Below are 7,258 nucleotides of genomic sequence, written 5' to 3'. Positions count from 1 at the left end.
ACACAACAGTTGGTGGTTTAGGTTTTTATTGTAGTTATATGACACAGTGCTCTATTACTGCATATGCTGTAGATAACTATTAGTCTGGCAAACATTTCTTTATTCGTTTCACACAGAACACAATAAACAATTTACTCCTTGTTATTTATTTCAATATATTCTGAAAAGTAGATCTGTGCTCACCAGCCTGTCAGTGCATCACTGTCAGTCTGTTGGCATGAGCCTCAATGTTTATAGCTCTCTCTTCTGCAGCTGTAGGGGTGAGAACCAAACATTATGCATACCTGTCTATCACATACTCAGCCTAGAATTTGGTACAGGTATATCTGAGATACCTAGAAACTGCTGGAGCATGCCAGTCCCAAGCATCCTGGATCCATTGGGCCAAAAGCTCCCCCTTCCTACACTTTAGGTCAGTATAATGATGCCATACCTGCTCACCAGTTTGGGGGATTCCAGTAGCACTGTGAGGTCATGTGTCAGATGGTCCCAGGTCTCCACTTTGTACTGAGAGCCCTGGTACTGGCCCTGGAGCACTCTGTCATCATGGTGTTTTATGAGGAGTCCAGCCATGACCCTGAACTTCAGGATGCCCCAGTTCTGTGCCCAAAAGCGTGCTCCATCTCCAACACCAGACATGTTCCTGCAGAAATCAAACTAAACAGGTTATGGCTGTATTCCCACCTGCATGCTTTAAATAAGGACATATTTCTGCCTTTGCCATCATTAGACCATTTTAAAAATGCTAAGCTCAGCTAATCAGCTAAGCAGTGTGGACATCTGCTAAGCTGGGTTGAACAGTGCTTAAAGGGGTAATTGCGGAGCATTGTTTAACAGTGTGCAAATCCATTTAGCTGAGCTGACTGCTGCTTAGCATTCACATTTAAGAAATGCTTACACCGACTAAGCATAGCTGAGCATTGCTCAATTTTAATTTAAAAAAAATATAAGGATAATGACTTCCTTAATCATTACTGACATATTAGTAAGCGTATATGATTTACTTTACATGACATCCCTCTATGCTTTCATTACATTACCATGGGGTGTGACTATACTATATGTGACGTGTTTACATGGGTGATTTCACATGTTATATGTACTCACACTTACATTTTAGACCAGCTACACTACCCTGGTTGACAAATATCAGTTACTACATAATTTAAAATTAAAATAATAATTTTATCACTGCTTTCCCATGTAAAAATAAAGTGCCTGTCTTGGTACTTAAACTGTGAATGCTTGCATGCAAAGCCAGGACTCTAACCACTACACTATCTCAGCATGAGTACTTCAGTTGTATATTTTTATCTCCTATGAGATGTTTCAGCAATGCTGAGCAGTGGGCCATAACGCACACACCAGCTCAGCTATGCTTAAACATACCTTAGAATGGAAAAAAATATATATAAATTCATAAACCCACTTTATTTACATGTATCTGTACTCCTTGTCAGTCACAGTAAGGGAAATTGTAAAGGGACACATAGGGACAGATTTTAATTATTAGTCTTACAAAGTTAGGAAGTGTGACTGTGGTTTTCTAGCAAATCATTGGCAAATCACTTGGGGTTTAAGTCAGAACATACTGACAGATATTTGGATTTCAGACTTCATACACTTCAGGAAATCTGTGCTACTGCAAACCTTTTAGTCTATCAGCTTTCTGGGTTTGTCAGTGCAATATTTAAAAAGTGTCCCTATTTTTGTGCCTCCCCCCATTATTTATGGCTTTGTACAGCTTTCTTGCTTTAGGAGGTTGAAAAGTATGTGAGGCCAGCGTCTGGGCATTCTGCATAAGCCTGTACAGTTGATGGCTATGGCCGTATGGCACTTTGAAATGGCAGGCATTTGTGTTTCAGTCTTCATACCCTTCAGGAAGTCTGTGCTATTGCAAACCTTTTATTCTATCAGATTTCCGGGTTTGTCAGTGCAATATTTAAAGAGTGTCCCTATTTTTTTTGCCTTTGTCCCCCCGTTATTTATGGCTTTGTACAGCTTTCTTGCTCTAGAAGGTTGAGAAGTATGTGAGGCAGGCATCTGGGCATTCTGCAGAAACCTGTATAGTTGATGGCTATGGTCATACGGTACTTTGAAATGGCAGACGTTTGTGTTTCAGTCTTCATACCTTACAGGAAGTTCTTGCTACTGCAAACCTTTTATTCTGTCAACTTTCTGGGTTTGTCAGTGCAATATTTAAACAGTGTTCCTATTTTTGTGCCTTTGTCTCCCCATTATTTATGGCTTTGTACAGAACCTGTCACATACACCCCCAGCATTGTTTCTTGCTACCCTATCTATTTCAATGTCCACTGACACTGAAATACTCATTTTATTGCATTTCAGTGCCCACATACACTGAAATGCTTTTCAAAAGTGCCGTATGGCACTTTCTGAGTGCAGGGAACATATTAAATGTGTGTGCACTGCTTAGACATGCCCCTGGCACTCAGTGGTGTTCATGTCTGCATAGCTGTAACATTAGCATGGCTATATGAATATGCAAGGCACGCTACTGCTATGGCTGCGCTTATGCGGACGCGGTCCACTCCATGTCAGAATAACGCTATTCTGACATGGACTTTAATGAATCCCAGGGTTTATATTAGAATATCAAAATACATTAATAAATTCAACCTACATCACCATGACAATGTCTAACTTCAGAAATCTTGTTTATAGAGAGCCAAAATATAAAGCCTGGCTATTCTTAACATTTTCTATAGCATATACACAAAACAATATTAACACATTTAATACATTTACAATGAACAGTTTTAAAGAAAAACAGTTAATGTTCTGATTTCTATTAATGGACAAAGAAAAAATACTTTTTCTAGATTTTATGTTAAATAAATTTAACTTAAATAGTGAAATGTGGTTGGCTATTCAAAACTGTAGGTACACTATAGAAAAGAGAAAAAGTTTGATGCATACATCAATAAAAAAGGAGATTCCAACATTTATAGAACGTTTGATATTGTTGATGTATCAAAACTTTCCAGATAAGGGATGTTTATCCAAGATTTATAAGGTGATTAAAACTAAGTCAGATCTTTGTAAAAATAATTATTGGGATTACTTTATAACTATCAACATTTATTATCCCAGTGAAAGTGAGAAAAAATGGTGCTTACATCTTCTGCAAAAACCACAATATCATTAAAGTGGAAATTATTTCATGACAGTTTATGCATAAAGCCTTTATTACACCTTATAAAATAGAATTAATGTCTAAAAAGAAAGTTGGTTGGAGATGTGGGTTGAATATTAAAGCTGATTGGCAACATATGATTTGTGAATGTATTATAATTAAACCATTTTGTAATGATGTCATTTCTTTTTTACAGGCATTATTCAATGATAATTTCATGTTAAACAAATCATTAATTTTGTTTAATACCGCAATCCCTGTATGTGTTAAGAAAATTGATTACTCTCTTCTTTGGACTCTCCAATCAATTGTGAGGAAAGTAGTTACAAAAAAATTGGAAAAGTGTTTCTACTCCATCAATGAAAGAATTCTTTAACATTGGAACTGAAACCTGTCAACTGGAGATTTTACCAGTTAAAGAAAGAACCACTACAATGACCTCTTCTTTAAATTCATGGATTAAATTCAAGAATTGAAATAAATGGGCACTAAACTTGTCATGAAATAAAAATTTGTTAATTAATTGGATTTATCTTTCTTATATAAGTAGATACCTTATAAATAGTTGATCTTGTTTTTTTATTAATGTTTAATAATTTTTATGTATCAATGCAATTTCTATATATACATTGTTATAATATCTTTTGTTATTCATTTATAATTCTTAATAAAAATATTTAGAAAAAAAAGGTTGAAAAAGAACTGGTAGCTTTGATATCAATTCAATTAATTATGTCAAGCATATATTTTTCATTTTCCATTTTCATGCACATCATTGCTGCACTTGTGAGTGTTTCCAGAATTCCATACTGAGTACAACCTGGTTGATAATGATAAGCACTGATAAACTATTGTTATTAGTCAAATTGCTGGCAATATGACATCTTGGTTGAATAAATAAGGTAGTTATGGGATAAATATATTTTTCTGGCTTAGTATAGAATGTTGGCAAGATATTAAATACACAGGGATGTTCCTAAACTGTGATAAATTGTTATAATATAAAATTAAAACAAATCAATAAGAAACTTCTAAGTGTGGAGGGTGTGAACTTTACTCCTTGAATTATGTTTTGCACCTAGTTCACTAATAAATATCGAACTGTAAAGAACATACTAGAAAATAACAAAATATTAAAATAGTAGGTATTCCACAGATGAGTTAAAATAGAATATCCTTTATGGAAACACAAACAAGCAACCCTAGTGGAGTATAATGAAAAACATTCATTATTATATTCATTATTTATATATAAACATTCATTATTTATATATAATCAGGTATATTACTTTATATATATATATATATATATATATATATATATATATATATATATATACAGTAATCAGAAGGTTTCTACTACTGCAGAATAATGTGAATTTAAAACTTGCAGATGAAAACATATGATTATATTAATATAACGTAGGAAACAGATCACCATGGAAATATTTGTTTACATTTTTTTATTTATGTATTATTGACCAGTATAGAGCTATGATCCAGCCAACTGGATCATTTTCATTAGTAAAAGACAAGAAAAAGATGAGTATAGCTTAGTCTACAGTAGATGCATAATGTTTTGCTATTAAGTAAAAATATTCTAATTATTTATTTAACTAAACGTTCAAATATGTATGTATAATGATAATAAGAAAAAATACCAAGAAAATTATGTATTTTCCATGAAATATTTCTGCTTTACTGAAAGTATGAGGGGAATTATCAATCCTTCTAATTAAAAAAAGTATATTTTTATTAGTATATCATAGACTAAAGTTAATGTAGATAAATCAAGAAACAGAAATTGCCAATTTAATTTATTAAAGTTGTATACAGCTATAACAGTAGCAACATGTCTCATAAAAATATTATAGATTTCTAAAAGGTTTTGATAAAATGAAAATGCAAGTGGAATGCCTTTACAGGAAGCTGCTTGACACAGAGCTGTAGGCTGTGAGGGCATTCCTACTGAAATTGCAAACGTTTCTAACAAAAGATTCTGTCCTGTTTAACACAATTATTTCTGAATTTCATGACTATAGGCTGACAACCACTTCAGTATTCTGATGTAAACAAAATTATCTCTATATGAAAACCTAACAAATATTTGGTTCACACCAATACATATAGGTCTATGCTACATAAAACGTTGACTACAGTATCAGAGCTAAATGTGTTGATAACTATCTCTTAAAATATTGCTTCTTTTTGACTTGCCTTTTCATTTTTAAGTTTGTTCCAGGCAAGACTACATCAAAAAGATTACATGCTGACAGACTTTCAATTATAAAGCCAATATTATTTTTCACTTATTTTCACAAGGATTAGCATTTGCTTCATTAGATGTAACAAGGAAATTTTATTTGTTCTAGCTCAGACTGCTAATGTACACAATTATATTTATACTAGAATTAACTGTATATTTTCTCAGACTGCTGCGTACCTCAGTTAAACTTTTCATAATGGGGTATGGTTGAACTTCTATGTTCCTAGGTCTGTTTAATACATAATGGAAATCTGCTCTATTCACTTTATAATAAGGAACAGAGAAAAGGATATGATTTCAATAATACATTTTAACCAGAAATCACCTTTAGTAAACAAATAATCAATTATCATGAACAAATATTAACACCAATACTTTCTTCAGGTAACCCAATATATGGATACAGCTTATGATAAATTAAAAAAGACAGAAAATCTCATTGAAATCAAAATCTATGTATTATATAGCCATCTGGGAGTGATAGCTATACCACCATTTCAGATTTCCCCTGGTGTATCAATTACCTGCTGCTCATCCATCTAACCATGTGTCGTCTGTGGAAACAAGCAGACCATTTATTATTTCAGCTCTGTGTAGTCTTCTCAGTAACCACAAGAGACTCTGGACTAAACATTTTCCATACCAAACCACATAATTTGTCTGTGTCAGGGATATTCTAGACATCCACTTTCTTGTAATAACCTTTTCAAAGAACAGTTATATCACAGCTAGCAAGGAACATTCATGTCTGATCAGTTTAAAGTCTCAAGAGTTCTCAAGAGAAATACTAATAGGATTAACTCTGGCTGCTAGTCTGACAAAATAGCTTTCAGATCTCTTTTTACTCATCCAACTTCACATAGTCCAAAATATATATAAGCATGTACCTCTATGTCCCTTCTGACATCTCCAGCAAATACACAGTGTTGCTGAATGCATATAATGCAATTCATTATTTAAATAAAAGTACTTAAGCAATCACTTTGAACAAATACTTTTAAACTAACACAATGGGGTTACATACTTGGTTTCCCTTTAACTGACATGCATATTGGGGGGTATTTATTCAAATTCTTCTCAGTCCTCTCAGTCTTTGTGGTTTGTGAATGTTATACTGGTCCTTTCACATCTGACCATACAGTTTCCACTTATTTTCAAGTACCAGGTAGAAAAGAGGACATGACTTTGACTAAAGAAAAATAAATCGATGTTAAAATTGTCAAGACAGACCTACACTATTCTGCATTATTTTTTTCTCTTATTATTATTATTTTGCTTCTTCTTTGATTAGTAATCTAGTATGGCCCTTTATAGATAAAATTAAATATTAATACATACAGACAGCAACATGTAAAACTGTTTTCAAATATCTATATAGGGTAGGATTATTTAAAAAATGCATTTTTGTTAATTTAGTTCTTTATGCATATGACAGTATACAGTATGTTTATTTATTTACCATTTGTTCACTGGGTAAGTGGACTTGTATACTGACCCTTCTTTGGCATGACCTGAGTTTAAAGAGTAGAAAATACATCACTGCCTTTCATTTAACAATATTATTTACAAAATGAGTACACAGCAAAATTCAGAGCATAGTAAAATTATTAATATTAAAAGATCCAGTCAGAGGGAATTGAGGAAAAAAAAAAAAAAAATATATATATATATATATATATATATATATATATATATATATGAAAATTTTGTGTATAAGATACCTCATTAAGAGGCTGTGAAAGGTTTATTACATGCATTCTAGTATTATATAAGTGTTGTCATTGTAGCAGTTGCAGATAGATTCAGTAATGAGATGCTCTTCTAGTGCAATTTTG

This window comes from Protopterus annectens, chromosome 3.part1, assembly GCF_019279795.1.
Source record: "Protopterus annectens isolate FY-2018-M chromosome 3.part1, PAN1.0, whole genome shotgun sequence".
Taxonomy (NCBI): Eukaryota; Metazoa; Chordata; order Ceratodontiformes; family Protopteridae; genus Protopterus; species Protopterus annectens.
This window is presented reverse-complemented; position numbering follows the sequence as displayed.